The sequence below is a fragment of the Octopus bimaculoides genome, chromosome 4 (assembly GCF_046866305.1).
Source record: "Octopus bimaculoides isolate indiv1 chromosome 4, ASM4686630v1, whole genome shotgun sequence".
Lineage (NCBI taxonomy): Eukaryota > Metazoa > Mollusca > Cephalopoda > Octopoda > Octopodidae > Octopus > Octopus bimaculoides.
The window spans coordinates 60,285,962-60,306,757 of record NC_142931.1 but is presented as its reverse complement, the minus strand read 5'-3'; the positions used below and the strand labels follow the sequence as shown (position 1 = coordinate 60,306,757).

At 35.1% G+C, this 20,796-nt stretch overlaps 1 protein-coding gene across 2 annotated transcripts in view; it reads left to right on the top strand.

The window, feature by feature from the left end:
• The window catches only part of LOC106883440 (adenomatous polyposis coli protein), a 188,252-nt gene that overhangs the window by 89,478 nt on the left and 77,978 nt on the right, over window positions 1–20,796 (top strand). The gene's annotated exons all lie outside the window — the stretch shown is intronic.

Sequence of the window (20,796 nt, the reverse complement as noted above, 5' to 3'; positions counted from 1 at the left end):
ATTGCTTTTGCATGGGTTTCATCTACCTAATTCCACTTAGAAAATATTGGTCAAACTGATGTTAACAGTAGAAGATACTTGTCCAAGGTGCAATCCAGTAGGACCAAACCTGGAACTACACAGTTCCAAAGAGAACTTCTTAACCACTTTATTCTGTGTGTGTGTGTGTGTGTGTGTGTGTGTGTGCATGCGTGCATCACAATTATTACTTTTTAATGTCTGACCTTTGCTATTTTTTGCATTATTTCCCTTCTTGCATTAAGTGGGATTTTGAATTGTCTTAAAAAAATAACAAGTATATATTGGTAACTTTCCAATAATCATTTACATGCAATTGGTAAGCATTTGTACTTTTCTTTTCAGTTCATTGCTTATAGCATTTAGGTTCATGTTTTTATATCTTTTTTTGTTTGGTTGATAAGGAATAATGTTTTCTCTACTTATTTATACAAGATTTAGCAATTATACTTAGCAATTCCAGTATCATTTCTTCTGATAGACAGAATATTAGCGCTCAGTGCCGTATTCTTAAAATATAATAAATATAAAATGCAGACATAACTAGTTAAGAAGTTCACTTTGCTGCCAAATTGTTCCTGGTTTAATCCCACTGCATGGCACCTTGTGGGCAAGTGTCTTCTACTGTAGCCTTAGTAGAATTTGTTAGTCAGAAATTGTGCTGAAGCCTATTGTTTATATATGCCTATGTGTGTGTGTGTGTGTGTGTCCTGTTTACTGATATATCAAGTTGTTCTGCTTTGTTTATGCAACAAAAAATAGTGATTCAGTAAGTGTAAATTTAATAAAATAAGTACAAGATGGAGAAAAGCCCTGAAATTAATATGATCGTTGTAAGAAGAAACTTGCTTCCCAACCATATGGTTCCAGGTTCACTCCCACTGTGTGGCACCTTGGGCAAGTGTCTCCTATAGCCTTGGGCCAACCAAAGCCTTGTGAGTGGATTTGGTAGATGGAAACTGAAAGAAGCCCATTATGTGTGTGTGTGTGTGTATGTGTTCATGTGTATATGTTTGTGTTTACAACTGATATTGATGTGTTTACGTCCCTGTAACTTAGTGATTCAGCAAAAGAGACCAATAGAATAAGTACTAGGCTTACGAAGAATAAGTCCTGGAGTGGATTTCTTCAACTAAAAAACCCCTTTAATGCGGTGCTCCAGCATGGCCACAGTAAAATGACTGAAACAAGTAAAAGAACTAAAAGACCCTTTAGGTTGGTACCCCAGCATGGCCACAGTTCAGTGACTGAAAACCAGTAACAGGAGAAAAGAATACCGATAAAGAGAAATCAGGATGGCAAAACATGTTGCTGAACAAGAATTTTATTCACATTCCATTTCATTTGTTGTCATTATCTGATTACAAGTGTGTTGCAGTAAAATAGCATTAACATTAGAGCATATTATTTCATTAATCAATGACAAAGAGGACCAGTTATCTAAAGATGAAAATATTTAAAGAATTCTTTTATGTCATGTCATTCTTTACTTTGAAATTCTCAGATTCCTTGAACTGATTTATCAATTATTCTTCTTTCAAATTTTCCCAAATAGACTTAGGAATTGAATGATGATTAAAAAAAGAATCCAGTAACAAGAAGAAAAAAAAGACACAAAAAAGTTATTCCTTTTAAATATGAAAATGATATGTGGAAATGTAAAAAAAAAAAAAAAAAAAAATGAGTAGAAAAAAATACATGGTTTTAATTTAAAGCTGCTTTTCATGATTGATGTCATAGTACAAGGTTTAGTCTTTGTAACAATAGCTGTTCATTAATGATGTTTTTCAGATTAAAAACTGCTGAAATGGATTCCCTTCATGAGGAATAAAAGACTTACACTTCTGACAACAAATTCACCTAAATGGGTCTATTTCTAAATTAATCTCATCTGTAGTAACATTCACCCTACCCACTGTTTTTTTTTTTATGTTTCTGATCCCTTCCTGCATTCTCAGTTTAGTTCTGCCACCAAACATTTCTGTTTAAAGCATTTAACATCCAAACCCCATTCCTCCCTGCTTCAGTTCTCAGAATTCCTTTGCTTCTTTCACTTCTCCTTGTTAATTTTTTCTTTGTATGTTTTTGAATATCCTAGCAGTTCTATGTAGCAGCATTTCAGTCTGCTGCATGAGTTGCAGGAATCGACAGCCTCCTGTGGCAGCCGCCACAGACTATTCAAAACAAAGTTAAGCAAAACTTGTTATGCCCCACATACACACTGCTTATTTCTCTTTCGGATAAAATTAAAAACGAAACTATTTTGTTAAACACACACATATATTGATAGTATCTTTTCTTTAAGTTAAAAAGCCAAATATAAAAAGCTTTGGATTCTGTCAGCATATTCAGCGTCATTTATTGAAAGGCTTGTGTAATTATGTAAGATTTCTATATTTGCACTGAGCAGCATTTTAAACTAAATATCATTTACAGTAATTAGATAACAGAAGCTGTAGTTGTTCTTTGTTGTAGTAGTAGTAGTAGTAGTAGTAGTAGTAGTAGTGGTGATGGTGAACTTAACAATATTGTCAAAATCCTACTGCTCTCTACTTTCCTTCACACAGGACCTGTAATATATATATATATATATATATATATATATATACCTGTAAAATACAGTGCTCAATTCAATTGAATATTTTTCCCTATGAATTTGTGACCCTGTGCCAGGGTTGATTTAGCTGACATAGCCCCTCTCCCAAACTCACTGGCCTTGTGCCAAAATTTAAAACCATTATTATTATTATTATTATAAAAAGAAGACGACAGTAGTGAGCTAGCAGAATTGTTGGCATATCAGGCAAAATGCATTTTGTCTGTCTTAATGTTCTGAGTTCAAATTCCGCCAGGGTTGACTTTGCCTTTCATCCTTTTGGGGTTGATAAAATAAGTACCAGTTGAGCACTGGGGTCGATGCAGTCAACCCCTGCTCCAAAATTGCTGGCTTTGTGTCAAATTTGAAATTGTTATTACCGTTATTATCATCATCAATGCAGCAAGCTGGCAGAATTATTATCATGCTGGACGAAATGCTTAGCAGCATTACATCCGTCTTTACGCTCTGAGTTCAAATGCTACCGTGGTCAAGTTTGCCTTTCATCCTTCCATGGTTGATTCAGCTTAGCACTGGGTTTGATGAAATCGACTAGCCCCTACCACCACCACCACCAAATCTTAGGCCTTGTGTCTATTTTAGAAGTAATTATATTATTATTGTTGTTGTTAAGGTGGCAAGCTTGCAGAATTGTTAGCACATTGAACAAAATGCTTCACAACATTTCTCCTGGCTTTACATTCTGAGTTCAGATTCTGCTGAGGTTGACTTTGCTTTCATCCTTTTGGGGGTCAATAAAACAAGTACCAGTTGAATGCTGGGGATCAATGTAATTGACAGGCCCCCTCCCCCATAATTTCAGGCCTTGTGCCTATAGTAGAAAGGATTATTATTATTATTAGTTTATATAAAGGACTGGTAATTCAGCAGAAATGTAATAGATAGAGAGGTGAGTTCTTAACTTTTGTATACGATTGCAATCGTATACAAAAGTTAAGAATTCACCTCTCTATCTATTACATTTCTGCTGAGTTACCAGTCCTTTATATAAACTAAAAAATGAATTAGACTGACATTTATTTTATTTTGAACCTGTTGAAGGCACGCGAGATGCCGAAATATTGTTCAAAGCACCAATAAATAAGTTACTTTCGAGTTGCGCTTTTTGTCATTAGGTTGGCCTTGGTGATGGGTTACGACAGCTATGTTTACCTTAGTGATGGATTGTGGCAACCGTATACAAAAGTTAAGAACTCACCTCTCTATCTATTATTATTATTATTATTATTAGTGGTAGTAGTAACTGTTGTTGTTACAGCAGCACTACCACATCTCCATTATCAGTAGTACTATTACTACTATGTAGCAGAAGATTGATCCTTCCTGGGTTTTTCTTTTAACATAATTAAGCCTCTTCAAGTAAAAATATTGTTTACCTTTTTTTTCTTTTTCTTTTTCTTTTTTTGAAGTCTTCATCTTCATGCAGAAAATGATTTTGTACATGAGAAGTGACAACTGTTTCAACTAACTGATTTAGTATATAGGTTATGATATACACAGTATGATAGATACTTTTCCTTTTTGTTGTCTGTAGAAAGAAAGAATAAATTAGTTTTACAGGCTCAGTTATGAATATTTTGTGAAAGTTTGTCAGATCAACAATACAGATATTAAACCTGAGTAGATATTTTCTCTACTGAAACTGTTAAATTGTTTGTTAACAGCAATTTTTGCTTTGTTGTCAGTTCACCTTAGCAGACATTCAAGATAATGGCATATAATGATGGTTTCAGGTTGCATTCTCTGGCAGTTCTTTTCTTTTTCTTCTACATCATTTTTTTTTTTCTTAATGTAAAAGTACTTAGCCTGGAAGCCTATTGGAATGGCACTTTCTATATCCTTTCACCTTAAAGCCTCACAGTTCTATCCTTACATAAGAAAGTAGCAGAATTGTTATAATCATCATCATTTAACATCCATTTTCCATGCTGGCATGTGTTGGACTTGACAGGAGCTGGTAAGCCAGAAGACTGCACCAGGCTTCACTATCTGTTTTGGCATGGCTTTTACAGCTGAATGCCCTTCCTACCACCAACCACCTTACAAAATGAATTGAGTGCTTTTTATGTGGCACCAACACTGGTGAGTTCTATTTTGGCATGGTTTTTACAACTGGATGTCCTTCCTATTACCATGTTGAACTTAGTTTTGTCCCTTTATGTTTCTATGTAAATGAGTGTACTGAAATTCAACCTGGTTGACAGTGCCTTTCTTGGTTTTGGGGTTAATATAATTGCCTACATTCCTTTCTTGAAATGTGTGCTAGTGTTTGAAGTGGCTGGCAGAATTGATAGAGCATCCATCAAAATGCCTTGTAAAAGTTATGTTTCTCTAAATTTTGAGTTCAAATCCTGGATTTTTATACTTCTCAGTCATGTTGATAAAATTAGTACTGTACAAATCTTGGGGACAACTGAACTAACTGTATCTTCTTCCCAAATTTTGTAACCATGAGCCTAAGCTAGAATTCATTATCATTGCTAAAAATTAGAAATCTGATAATATTCACCAAAGCATAAGCACAATCTGTGTGTGTGTTCCTGTGTTTAGGGGAAGTATATTTTTAATTGCTTCTAAGATAAGAAATGACGTACTAATTAACGAAATTCCTGAGTGTGTCAGTTTCATCTTCCACAAGATGAATGCTATTACCTAAGGCTATTATTATCACTGTTTCTTGACTATCCATTGTGACTTGAGCAACATGAACTGATTATCAACTGAATAATCTGGTTTAAGAAATGAAAATTAAATGGAAATGGTCAGAACATTTTAACTTATATGTTGTAGAAAGCAAATTAATATGAATTAGAGTATAAAAGTACAATTGTTATAGATCTGTTTACATATTAGAAACTACAAAAATGAAAACCAAGTTATATGATGATGATGGTTTCAAATTTTACCACAAGAGCAGCCATTTTGGGGGAGGGGACAAGTCGATCATGTCACTCCCAGTGTTCAACTGGCACTTAATTTATTGACCCTGAAAGGATGAAAGGCAAAGTCGACCTCCACAGGATGATAATAATAATAATAATGATAATCCTTTCTACTATATGCACAAGGCCTGAAATTTGGTGGGAAGGGACTAGTCAATTATATCAGTCTCCAGTGTTTCACTGGTACTTAATTTATCGACTCCCAAAAGGATGAAAAGCAAAGTTGACCCAAAGTGTTATCATGTACACTGTTTCGTCTTGGTATAAAAGATGGGCTACAGTAAATATTCTGCTCAATACCACAGATTTACTTGTCAGTTGTTTTACCATAACCAGTTGAGAATGTCCCTTGGAGGCTGATGATATGTGCATCTCTGATCATGAGCAGAAGTAGTGGGGGAGCATCATAGCCATGCGTTCAGAGGAGTTCTTTGCTCTCTCACTCAGTGATAATAATAGTAGTAGTAATAATAATAATAATAATAACAATTATAATAATAGCTTCAAATTTTTCCGCAAGGGCAGCAATTTTGGAGGAGGGGATGAGTCAATTACATCGACCCCAGTGTTCAACTGGTACTTATTTTATTGACTCCGAAAGGATGAAAGACAAAGTCAACCTCAGCAGAATTTGAACTCAGAACATAGCAGCAGACGACATACTGCTAACCATTTCTCCGGGCATGCTAATGATTCTGCCAGCTTGACACCTTCATAATAATAACAACAATAACTGATCTATACAATTCTAAAACATGGCCTACAATACATGTGAGGATATATATATATATATATATATATATAAGGTCAAGAGGTGGCGCAGAAATATTCAAAAGCAATGGCAATCCACCCGCAAAGGAGTAAGAAGTCACTACCTAGGTCAGATCAGGGTATCCCACAACTCAGTAGATATTCATATAATTTACCTTTTTCCAATGTTGTTAGCATCATGGGATTCGTGTGGGGGAAATGTATTGAAACCTATCACTACCATTTCTGCTTCAAGCCTCATTGTAAAAATAAAGCAGTGGTTATACACATCTCTTTATCAGAAGATTTGGAAATTCTCTTACAAAACTTTGTAAGTAAATTTTTCAGAATAGTGAAGGGGATGATTCAAGTTTTGTGAATGTAGCATATGATTTTGTTTCGTTTTCTATAAGTGACATATATGCCTGAAGCAATATTGTGTGCAATGTCTAAAAAGTTGACTGTTAATATTTACACTTTCAAATTTCAAATTCAAATTCAAACTTCAAATTCAAAACATATCACCACTCAATTGCTCCCCATTTTGAATTAATTCTAATTTAGATTTCAAGGATGTCTTTCCTGTCTTTTTTAACCACAATTAACTGTCATGCTTAGGTGTAAATTTAATTAATTAATAGTTCTTGTGTCACTACATTATGTATGTGAGTACCAACCTTATTGTTTGGTTTTCATGCAGAGTACATGTCCTTGAGTATTTTACCTCTGTTTTGAGTGATATGCTTAGTTGAGCAATTTGGATATTTTTTTCCTAATATTCAGAGTGATGCACTTGGCAAGAGCAGCTGCCAAACTGCAACCTATTGAGTCTCATCTTACAAACAACTTGGCTATGTGGTTAAGCTCACTTTACAAGCATGTGGTTTCAGGTTCAGTTCCGCTGCACAGCATCTTCTAAAGTAGCTCCTGGCTGTGTGAGTGAAATTGGTAGACGAAGACTATATGACAACCTCCCCCCATGCATATGTGTGGGTGTGATGAACATTAATATTTCACAGCTTACCACTGCTTGAGCAAAACAGTAATATGGTGTTTACATTCTTTGTTGACATTACAACCGGTCATTCTACCCTTTCAAAGACCAAAGAAATAAAATATCTTTGCTTGAAAAACAGGTAAGGGTTAGCAACAGGAAGAACTTACTGCTACCAATTCCTGTTCAACGCGTGCTAGCAGGGAAACAAAAATAGATGTTAAAATGAACCAACAAACAGTCTTCTAATGTTTCATGAGGTAAACTACTTAGATATCCATGGCAACTGTGTGGGGAAAGCTATTTTATTTTGTTGTGTTCTCATTATTTTCTTCCTTTCTTAATTTCCTTCTCATCCTTTCTTCTTTAATGTTGTATCATTTCCATCTTCCCTTCCAATACTTCTTTTGCTAATAGTGTTTTTGTTATTCTCTGAACAGAATTGGTACATGCGCATCATGCATACACACATACATACATACATGTATGTATGTACACACTCACACACACAAATATATACATACACATATATTCAGTTTCCCCTCATCTTGTTATTGACTCATCTGTTCCGCTATACACTCCATGTCCCATTTTCTCTCTCCCTCTCTCCATTTATTTTCTTCTTAACTGATCAATTTTCCTTCTTCTTTAGCCGAAATTTATATATATCTCTATTTCCATTATCATTCCCTATTTTTTTCACTTTCCTTCATCATCTTGCCCAAGCCTGTTTCCACTTCACTTCAGTAGCATATCTCCCTACCTTGCTCGTGCTCTCTCCCTCTCCTCCCCCCATCCCCAATCTTTGCTTTCTCCATTTCACAACCAGCCTGTTCATGATGTTCATTATGTCTCTTCACCTCCCACTTACTCTACATTTCTTGTTCTTCTCAGTCTCCTGCTTCAAACATTCAATTAAATCTGTGTATGAATGGATATACAAAAAAGTGTTGTTATTACTGTTGTTGATAGTACATGCATGTATGTATGCATATATACATGTGTGAATTTGTGGATGTGATTACTAAATTCTCTCTTTCAGTCCCTTAATTCTTCAGTGATGTTAATTAAACAATACCAAAACTGTTGTGCCAATCCCTAATTATAACCATTGCTTGTTATTCTCTTCTGCCTGCGCCTATAGTTGTTTCATGTTGAACCCCCACCTCACTTATCAGCTACTATTTAAAAAGTACATATAATACTAAACTAATAGATAAATGAAGTGCCTTCTCCCTTTACTTATTTCAAAACAAACATAATGTAATGGATTACTATAGTCTCAACAGTCCTTTTTGCTTTGTTTTATCATAAATTAGACCTAAGGCTTCCATATTGTCACATAAAACTATAAGATCTGCACCTAAAAAAAAGACAAAAAAATTCATCCCCAAAGCACGGGCCTTTTACCTCTTACTGATTTTAGTCATTAGACTGTCCATGCTGGAGCACCGCCTTGAAGGGTTTTAGTCAAAAAAATAACTCCAGTACTTTTTTTTTAAGCCTGGTATTTATTCTATCTGTTGCTTTTACAGAACTGTTAAGCAGTGGTGGGGGACAAACACAGACACATGCACACACACACACACACACACACACACACACACACACACACACACATATATACAACACACTTCTTTCAGTTTTTTGTCTACCATCTACCAAATCCACTCCCACTCATATGGCTTTGGTCAGCCTGAAGCTATAGTAACAAGGTATCATGCTGGGGACTGAACCCAGAATTATGTAGTTTGGAAGCAAATCTCTTACCACCCAGCCTCAACAATTTTTTTTCTTTTCTTTTCTTTTTTTTTTTTTTTTTTTTTTTGGAAAGATAAGCAGTTTCCCATGCACATAAATTTCCCCTCTCAAAACCACTAATGTTGTCCAAGCAACAGGCAAGGGCTGATACAGCTTGCTACAATTGTCAGTCACTGCAGGCCATCAGAATGTATTTAGACAAGAACAAATACCAGACATTCATTTCATCCTATCCAATTCTTACAAATTTATCAACCTAGTTCCCTGAATCACTTTCAACATTTTTGTTACCCTATTTCTTCTGATATTCACTGGTTTTGTTTCAATTAAGTTTGGAAAATAATGACTAATTTAGTAAAATAACTTTCTCATTCTCAAGTTAGTATTTAGAGCATAAATTGAAATGAAAATGTGATGAAAAGTTTAATTTAGACCACTTGAAAAAAGTAAGTTTGTATTATTAAACCAGGGGTGAACTCAGGCAGGTTGGTATTAAAAGGTTAATAAAAAAAAACAAAGAAAAATGTTGTCACTAATTGGCACTTTTAGCAAGTGTCTTTTATAGCCCAGGCTGACCAATGCCTTGTGTGTGAATTTAGTAGATAGAAACTGTATGGAAGACCACTGTGTGTGTGTGTGTGTGTGTGTGTGTGTGTGTGTAAATATATATATGTGTGCCCGATGCCAGTGCCTGTGGCATGTAAAAAGCAAGATTCGAGTGTGGCCAATGCCAGTGCCAACTGACTGGCACCCATGCTGGTGGCACATAAAAAGCACCATTTGAGCATGCCAATGCCAGTGCCACCTAACTGGCACATAAAAAGCACTGTTTGAGTATGGCTGATGCCAGTGCCAACTGACTGGCACCTGTGCCGATTGCACGTAAAAAGCACCATTTGAGCATGGCCGATGCCAGTGCTGCCTGACTGGCTCTCATGCTGGTGGCACGTAAAAGTACCCACTACACTCTCGGAGTAGTTGGCATTAAGAAGAGCATCAAGATGTAGAAACCTTGCCAAATCAAATTGGTGCCGAGTGCAGCCTCCTGGCTTGCTAGTTCTCAGTCAAACTGTCCAACCCATGCCAGCATGGAAAGTGGACATCGATGATGATGATGATATATATATTTACATATATACCCGAGTAAGCACATAAATGTGAAACAAGGTGGAAAGAAATAGTACTTGAATACCAAAGCTAGAGTAATATGCTTTATTGTTAAAGCTGCAAAAACATCACAAAAATATCACAAAAAACTGCAATTCAGAGTTTCACATTCCCATTCATCAGACAGTTGTGATCAAGAATCTTGATCAAGATTAAGTACCAGACTTAAAAATGAGTACTGAGGTTGATAAGTTGGACTAAAACCTTCAAAGCAGTGTTCTAACAGGGCTGCAGTCTAATGACTAAAACGAGTAAAAGATAAAAGAAGATAGTGTATGTAAGATTACATTATCTAATATATTTTGGTGGGGAAATTTTTCAAGGTGTAATTTGTTTGTCATAAATTCTTTATCCTCTTTGGCTCCTCCTTAGCATTTAGTCTGCACTGTGTTGGAACTTCCATTTTTAGAACTCTTGCTCTTTTAAGCTAAAAGCTCTTATTTCACCTTATCAATGTAAATTTCTTCTTTTACTGGAGTGCTTGACTTATATCTTTGTTCTGAGTTCAAATCCCAACTAGTAATTGCTTTGCTTTTACTCTCTCTCCCACCTTTTAAGATAGCTAAAATAAAGTACCAGTTACTAATGTTTTGTTTTACTTGTTTCAGTCATTAGACTGGGGCCATACTGGGGCACTGCCTTGAAGAATTTTTAGTTGAATGAATCAGCCTCAGTACTTTTTTTTCAAACCGGGTACTTACTCTATTGGTCTCTTCTGCCAAAACTGCAAAGTTACAGGGACATAAACACAGCAACACTGGTTGTCAAGTGAAATAGGGGAACCAACACAAACACACACACACACACATGATGGACTTCTTTCTGTTCCCTTTTACCAAAACCCCTCACAAGGCTTTGGTCAGCCTGGGGCTGTAGTAGAATATACTTTCCCAAGGTACCACACAGTGGAGCTGAACCTGGAACCATGTGGTTTGGGAAGTAAACTTCTTACCACACAACCATACCTGCATTACTAAAGTTGATTTAATCAACTCACACTTCCATTTAAATTTGTGGCCTTGTGCTTATGTTATAAATCATTATTAGTTAAAGCAATGGATTGGCAGAATAATTAGTGTGGGAAATGGTGTTTTGAGGCATTTGTTTTGGCTCTTTACATCCTGAGTTCAATTCCTGCCAGGGTTAGCTTTGCCTTTCATTATTTTTGGATTAATAATGAAAAGTACCAGTCAAGTACTGGGGTTGATGACATGAACTAATATTCTCTTTTCAAACTTGCTAGCTTTGTACCTAAATCAGAAATGATTATAGTTGTTGATCAGTTAAAGGAAGAGAAATGGCACCTATAACCTTTGTAAGTTATTCACTCACACACACACACACACACACACTCAGGTGAGAGTGTTATGACTGATGTTAAGCTTGAGCTTCTGTTGTTCAGTGCAAGTAGAAAGAAAGCCTAGACAGGGATGTAAATTTCAGAGGATCACCTCTTCTGAGGAGGAATGACATGTTGGGAAAGGGTTTTAATGTGATGAGTTTGGGAGAGGAGATGATGAGAGAAGTGACAATAGATGAATTAGGTGTACTTGTAGGACAAAATAGTTCAGTTTTCTAACTCAGAAGACCAGTAGTATTTTTGTTTCAGTGGCTAGTGTCATCATTATTATCATTTAATGTCTATGTTCCATGTTGGTATGGATTCGATGATTTCACAGGATTTGATAGCGTCCAAGGACTGCATCTTACTCCACTGTCTGTTTTGGCATGCTTTCTCTGGCTGGGTGTATACTGGGTGCTTTTTTCCCCATTCTACCAACATTATTGAGGGCATCATGCAATTTTCAAGACTACAAAACCAGAAGTAGGCAAGAACTTTATCCTAGGAAATGAATTGCAAAAGATGGAGGAAAATAATATATTAGGATCCATTCAATTGATTTAATATTCCTCTGCCAATCTGGACCTGTAGGTACAAATTTAAGAAATCATTATGACAGAATTAGTTGACTGACAGACAAAATGCTTTATGGTATTTTTATGTTCTCAGTTCAGATCCTGCCAGGTACTGGAGTTAAGAAAATTGATTATATCCTTCCCCTAAATTTGTGACTTTTTATTTGTTTTAGAAATCATTAATTAAGTCATTGTTTAGACCCAGTTAAACCCTAATCAAGCAGACCTATGATCAGCAGTGCTTTAGCTATGACCCATACTGTCCTTATTGTCTATATAGGACTACATTTAAAATAATGTATATACTTTATGAGGCTGGCTGGATGTAGAGAAATTTTGCTCTATTTCCTGCAGGTTGTGTAATCACGTAGAGGCTCCCTTGTTTGTTCATAGAAATCTTATCATATATGGAATGTGAAGAAATGGTAAGGCATAGACTTTAATATTTTACTATATATAGTCTTCTTTCTCTACATTGTGAGGCCAAGCCTGTTAGGATGAGAGAAGCTAATACAACAAATAACAAGCATGTATTTGTTCTGGTACTGGTAATTTCCATCTGTCCTACCACTTACCTACAAGCTCTGGCCTTTTGGCCAAACCCCCAGTTCTTTTAAATTATGAAAGACTAATATAAATTTCCAGTCTATTATTAGTACTAACACCTTACATGGGAGTTAAGAAGTGCTATTTAAAGTGTACACACATACATATGTGCACACAAACACACAACTCATATAAATACACACACCTGTGTGTTTTTGTTTAACATGTTTACGTAGATGTCCTTTTAAAATTCTTGGCTACAAAAACTATTTCTTCAACTGCTATCTATGATCAACATTAGCGTTTTAACAGCTGTTTTCCCATACTAGCAGGATGTAGTATATAAAGATGAATTGATGATGGCACTATCTACCTTATTCTTGCTGCTTAGATACAACATCTGTTGATGATATCCAGTAACTATTCTTTTCTTTTTTTTGTGTTCTCCTTCTTTCTTCAGTTTCTCTTCTACGCAATACTATTTCATGGTGGTCAGACATTAAAATTTATTTTCCGACAGCTGCATATGATATTTACTCACCGCATTGTCATCATCACCACCACCACCACAACCACTAATTTTTACAGTCATATTCCTATGCTGTCATACCTTATACATCCTGCACATTATTGCTGCTAATTCCAATATTTCTTGTATCTTAAGATTCATACATTAATTTCTTGATTTTGTTGTGTGTGTGTGTGTATATATATATATATATATATATATATATATATCTTTTCCTTTTTACTTGTTTCAGTCATTGGGCTGTGGCTGTGTTGGGACACCACCTTGAAGGTTTAATTGAACAAATCAACCCTAGCACTTATTTTTTTAAGCCTGGTACCTATTTTATCAGTTTCTTTTGCTGAACTGCTAAGTTACAGAAACATAAACAAAAACCAACACTGGTTGTCGAGCAGTAGTGGGGGACAACACACATACACAAAGACACACGCATCGATATATATGTGATGCATGCATGTATGTATATACATATGACAGACAGACTTTCAGTTTCACTCACAGGGCTTTGGTTGACTCAAGGGTATAATAGAAGATGCTTGCCCATGGTGCCATTCAGTGTGACTAAATCACGAACCATATGGTTGGGAAGCAACATTCTTACCACGCAGCCAACGCACACGCACACACACACACACACACACACACACACACACACACACACACACACACACACACACACACACAGCATGGAAGATGTTTATAAGCTGTTTAAGAACATTAAAAAAACTGTTAGGTTTGCTTCAACATATAAATTTAATTTCTGTCAAAATATTTTCGTCACTTTGAAACCATGACCTGTTCACTGACAAAATTTCATGTTGCATGAAGATTGTCATTAAACAGGTCGTGGTTTCAAAGTGACGAAAATATTTTGGCACTAATTAAATTTAGATGTTGAAGTGAATCTAACGATTTTTTGTGTGTTCTTAAACGGCTTATAAGCATCTTCCACGCTGCAATTGTTTTTGTTTCAGTACACAATCTCAGATCAAGTCACTTGCTATGCTAGTACATCTCTGTAATATATATATATAAATTATATTTTATGTCTCTCAGCATTCCTTTTTAAAATGAAGTGATATAATTTATTAATTTATGACCTGTAGTTACTGAATTCTCATAGAATGAAGAAAGAAGAATAAAGGCTAAGTTGACCTTGCTAGCATTTGTAAACAGAAAAGTCTGATACTCTGCATAAGAGGTACTTGCTTTCATCTGGTAGAAGAGATACATCAAGATCTGGAATAGATAGCTTTGAGTTTCTTATCACTGCTAATGACAGGTAGATAATCAACAGAGCACTGGATAAACTAAGATGTTGGCTGTTTGTATTTTGTCACTAATACTGTGTTGTGTCCCTGGCTCAGACATGTAGCACTCAACAGCCAACTAGCTCCACCTACTTCTAAGTAGGTACCACAAGATAATATAGTTAGTTAATGTAACAGCTGCACTGTAAAACCAACATGTGACTTGTTAGTTTACAGTTCAGAGTTCAGTTCCTTTGAAGATTAAAGTTTCCTGCAATAAATTGGCATTGTATACAGGGGAAGATTTCCTTTTAATTTGATTAATCTTTCAGAAACCTGAGATTATCAATTGTCAGGTGGATCATTAGAGGTATGTGAAAAATCAGAAATGGCTACAGTCTGTATGAAATACTTCTGAGAATATAATATAACCATACAATAGAACAACTAAACTTGTTCAATACAACAATGAAATATCTCTTCTGAAATTCCTTGGCATCTTTAAAGTGCAAAGCATCTCTTTTAACATCTCACTCTTATAACAGTATGCCTGCCTACTATAAAGTTATGATGGTTACAGATACTAATCAAACTAATTAAATGACTGAATTAGTGTTAACATATTTAATGCAAAGAACATTATAAAATTAACAAGAAAAAATAAACAATAGCTATTGACTAGTATTATAAGTCTTTTTGGCAAGTACAGGAGACAAATCTGGATATGTTTCTGACTTATTTTATCTCCCCGATAAAGCATAGACTTGTACTTGCCAATTCTTTGATCAGCTTATCTTTGTACTCTATCCCTACTCAAGCAGGATGGACAGATATTATTCAGTTGTAAGAACAGTGGTTCTGTTGACATAAGTCTCTGAATTATTCTCTCTCTACTGTATGCATCAACTTTGTAGAGAACTACAATTATACAATTTTCTATGGAAAAACACAATAAGCCATGTTTGTTACTTGGTATATTTGATCTATGCACAAAATAGGTATCAACATATGTCTTAAAAGCTGTCAGTCACTAATATCTACTGGAACTGAAGCCTCAGCAATTCTATCTATGGTTTCAAGAAAAATATCACCAGATATCTACAACCCCTGGACCAAAATATTTGCTATGCAAAAGACTTGCACTCAGTATGGTTGCTGTATATATATATGTGTGTGTGTGTGTGTGCGTGTGTAAAAGGATTAGTTTTACTATCAATACTACTGAAATTGAAACTTCAGCAATTCTGGCTACAGTTTCAAGAAAAAGATCATTAAATATCTAAACCACTGGACCAGAATATTTGCTATACAATAAGTATGGTTTTTTTCTTTCTTTTTTTTTTGACAGCCACATTGTTGGCAAATAGCTTTTACTTTAAAGAACTGTTACTGAATATCTCTCTTTGAGAGATTTAGAAATAATAATATTTCTATATTATTAAATCAGTGACTGCGTGTCACTTTGAAAACTATATATTCGAATGGTGAATTCAACAATGCCACCTAGCCAAACAGCTTCTCTGTATTAATAAAGGACAGTAACCCAGAAACCAGTCCACAGATGTTGTTTTGTGCTGGATGGAAGTGCTGAACTCCCTGTTCGAAAGTATAAGGACACAGATATTGTGTTGTATAGCCAGCTGGAAATGATGTTTCCTGAGGCTAAACAACAGTAACATCGTCCCTTCCAGGACAGCCACATTATGTTGGCAAATAGCCTTTACTATAAAAAGATGATTTGCAATTAATGCATATCCATCCTTCAGTATATTAGTATAGTAGATGGATGTTCATAAAATTATTTTACTTGCAGATTATGTCTTCTAAAATTGATGGTTGAGATTGTTCTGTGTTTAATTAAGAACTACTTTTAACACTATTAATTATTGGAGTAGACACATAGAGTCTGCGCCAGCAATTAGATTTATTTTCTTTTATATTACATCACGACTAACATTAATTAGTAAAAATTGTTTGCATTGTAATAATGGATTAACAGTTTTTATTAACATATTAATTAAATTAATAACATTTATCAATTTGTTAAATTATTATTTTTTGCTACAGCTTAGTTGTTATAATGTTTGTTCAAATCTATGAAATGCTGAAGGTCAGTTCAGTTCCAGCTGTTAGCCATTTCATCTTGCTTTAATCAGGTATAGTGTACATAGAACTACATTAACCAATGTGTTCTTCTTAGAACACTCTGATTCGAGTGAGACTTTACTGCTCCTTCTAACAGATAGTGCAACAACACAGGGGCTCCCTCATTGGATTATTTCAATGGCATTGATGCAATTGTTCAGCTCAAAAGTAGCTATGATCATGCAAAGCTATGATCAAAGATATTCAACTGTAAACATCCTGTCTTTCTTTCCTTCTTTCAGACAAGATGTAAGATTACATTATCCAATATGTCTTTCCATTTTTAGCTTCAGTCCTCTATATCCTGAGTTCAAATCTCATTGGAGTTGCCTTTAGCTTTCATCTTTTCTGGAGTGATAAAATATACAACAGGTACACGTTCAGATTGATTCAATTACCTATGCACTCCTCTCCTACAGGTGCATGGTTTCATGCAAAAAATCCTTGTTATTTTTACAACAACTATTGTTATAGCCAGAATAACACTTTTTGATAATGTTCATTATTATTGCAGTATTTATATTTCTGATGTTTTCAGAACAATGTTAGTACTAGAAATATAATTTTGGCCTGTCTATTATCTATAGATGAAAGTTTTTATTTAATTTGTCATAAGCTTTCATTTAATTTGAAACCTCTCTACTTTAACCAAATGATTATTTTGGATGTTGGTCTGCTAGAAAAGTGCACATGATTTTTAAATTATTTTTTTCTCTGTCTTATTTAGCTGCTTGTTTTTGTTAGTAATTAACCTATTTATTTAAAAAAAAAACTACTGATTATAGTTAGTTAAATGAAACTAATAACCTCTTTCATAAGATAATCTTTTCTTCCCTTCTTGCATTTGTTATCCAAATAATTAATACCTGTCCTGTCTACAATACTAATTTCATATATATACCGTGCAATTAAAAATTATGATCTTCATCTACCCACTTTTAATTTTAAACTTTTTTTCATCAAAGAACTAAAACCAGGACTTGATTTGTAAAATATTTGTGAGTTTACAAAAGTATTATATTTAGATAAAATCCCTTTTTGACACCAATCTGCCCCTGGCCACCTATGGTTCAGATACAAAACCACCTCTTTTAATGCCTTTGTATTTGAATTGAAACCCTTCCATCATAATTTTATGTTAGAACTGTTCCAGAAACAAACTAAATATACCAGTTCAGATGCATTTCTAACAGTTTAAATTTCACTAAATCTCCCCAAATTCTTGATAATTTAAGACGTTAACTAAAACATAGGCAATGCATTTTGTCAAAAATATGGTCATGAAAAGATTGAATTGATTTTCTAAGTATGAAACATGTTATAAAAAATGTGATGACACCTTTGCACCACTCAGGCAACAGCCCTCCAACCTAGGGCTGTTTTTGATAGTCATTACTGGTGAAGGTTTTATAAGGTTGGAGTGCAAATTGTACCTCAACCTGTTTTAGTTGCCTTTTAAGAAATGTAGAGGAAACACTCGATTTATATATCTTTGACATGCTGGTCCCCACACAGCACTAGAGCAACGTAAAATTAAGTATTTTGCTTGAAAACATAACACACCACTTGGTCCAGGAATCGAACCCATAATCTGGCAATCGTGAGTACAACACCCTAACCACTAGGCCACATAGTTTCATGATAAATAAAGGACAAAAAAAAAATCCAAATATTATTAGCAACATTACATCCTCCCTTTTCACAGAAGTTCAACAAGGAAGCTTCTTTGACTGCTAGAAATAGCAACTAAATTTCTTTCAAGAGATAACCTATCTTACAAAAGAAGGAAGCATACACACACTGCATTCTATAGTTTTAGATATAGGTGTAGGTACAGCTTTGTGGTTAAGAAGCTTATTTAGCAACTATGTTGCACTGGGTCTCATTTTGTGACACCTGCAATGTCTTCTACTGCAGCCCCAAGCCAACCAAGGCCTTATGAGTGGATTTGGCTGACAGAAACTGAAAGAAGACCCTTGTGTGTGTGTGTGCGCGCACACCCTCATCTAGTCATCAGATGATGGTCATAAATGCACATTATCATGATACAAGCAAAGTTGTTCATTTCCAGTCTACCATGAAAGATATGTCTAGTTATGGGAAAATATTACTTTAGTCAGAAAAAGGTGAGGGGTGGCAACACAAGGACATCCAGATGTAGAAAATCTACCTCAGCAAATTCTTGTCTGATCCATGCAAGCATGGAAATGTGAACATTAGTTGAAGATTAAACACTGTACTTGGGTAAAAAATAAATTGACAGATCAGAGCTTAAATACTTATGATTCTAAAACTGCTCAGTAATTTTACTAGAAATTTTGCTCTGTTGTTGTATGGACAAATACTTAAGGAATAAAGAGCTTCTACAAAGAATAGTACACCAGTTTAGAGTACCATGCTTTTGATAGGAGCTCCAATTTCAACTATATTTTCTATATCCTAACTTCCCCCACTCCTGTTTTCTTAAAAAGTTGGCCTTGTGCTTCAGTTTACAGGATTAATATACAAATATCAAATGTATAAGCCTAACAGCTTAGCACTTGAACAATTATTAACTACGCAATAAAAATCAATCAATGATAACACAAATATGTATGTACATACATTTGTTTATTCAGACATTCATTTTCTTCTGTTTTTAAGTATTTAAATTCTTCCTCTGAAGAAGTAGCTGGTTTCTACATAGATACAAAGCTCCATCATTGGAATGTTGAAAGCAAAAACAATGCCACATTTTAAGCTTGAGAAAAGTCTTGCATACTTTTACTGTTTCACTTATATATTTGTAATGTGCAAGCTGGTTGATTTCTTTTTCTGGAAATCCAAGCTTATCCAGACTGTCTTTTATGCATTTACCCACAAAACCAAGTGCACCAATTATTTATTGGTATAAATATAAATTTGTAATCTGTATATAGGAGTTAGAGGTTTTAAAACAGTTGTCCATAGTTATCCTCCTTCTCTTTGATCTTCAAAGAGATATTCACCTCAAGCAGGACAGCTAACTTCTATGATGGTATACACTTTTCATTGTCTGTCCCAAACAATATCTGGTCTATTATGCTTATATTTGACAGATGTGATGGGAATGTTCCACCAGTATTTCTTGTGTTGATGTTTGTGTACATATTCAATAACAGGAGGATCCTCTATATTTATTCCACAACAGTCTTTTTTCTGAATGGCATTGTATATTATTTTTGTGACAGTGTTGTGTTGTGTAAGGAGGTAGTACCTTGATGACATTTTTTGGGCAGTTGCTAATCACATGTATGATGTCTTCTACAAAAATATGACATAATCTACATTTTTGGTTGTATCTTGGAATTCCAAGGGTTTCACTTTCTTTTGTTTATTAGGTATTTAGCAGCAATCTCCAGTTCTTGGCTTGCAGATGCATAGCCTTTGAAGTGCGATATGATATAACTGTCACAAGTCCAAGACAGGTTTCGCTTCATGTTAATATTACTGTCTTCTTTAAGTCTTTGGGAAACATACCCATGCATGCTCTTTTTTTGGTATGCTGAGCATTTCACATTCAGGTCTTCTTTGAGGTATGTCAGTCCAGTTATTTTGAGGTCGTATGGGAGGTCATCAAGAAGATCAGGAAGAGAGTGCTTCCTGAGGAGCTCAGACATTGTTCTCTTCACTTTTCAGCATTAAGTTAATGCATTTATTTTTGCTGCTATTGTTTAACAAGTGCTGTCTGAGAGAGACTATATGACACTGGAAGGTTGTCTGCACCGTTCTCAAGCCTCTACCTCTTTTATCTCTCCTTAGGCAGAGCCTGTCAATGTCACTATTTTTGTGGAGATTTTCAGTTGATGTCAGTATTTTGCAGGTTTTAACATCTATGGAGTGGATTTCTTCTACAGGCCAGTCGAGTATCCCAAATATTGGAATCAGCACTGGTATAGCAAATGCATTGTGGGATATTGTCTTGTTGTTAGAGGAGACTTCCAACTGCCATATTTTTCTAAGTCTAGCATAATATTCTCAGGTCACTCTCTTTATTCACAGTACCTTCGTATGACGTGTGTGTTTGTGGGTGTGTATATATTTATATTGATAGACAGATAGATAGATATCATCATCATCATTTAGCATCCATTGTCCATGCTGGCATGGGTTGGATGGTTTGACTGGGCTGGCATGCTGGA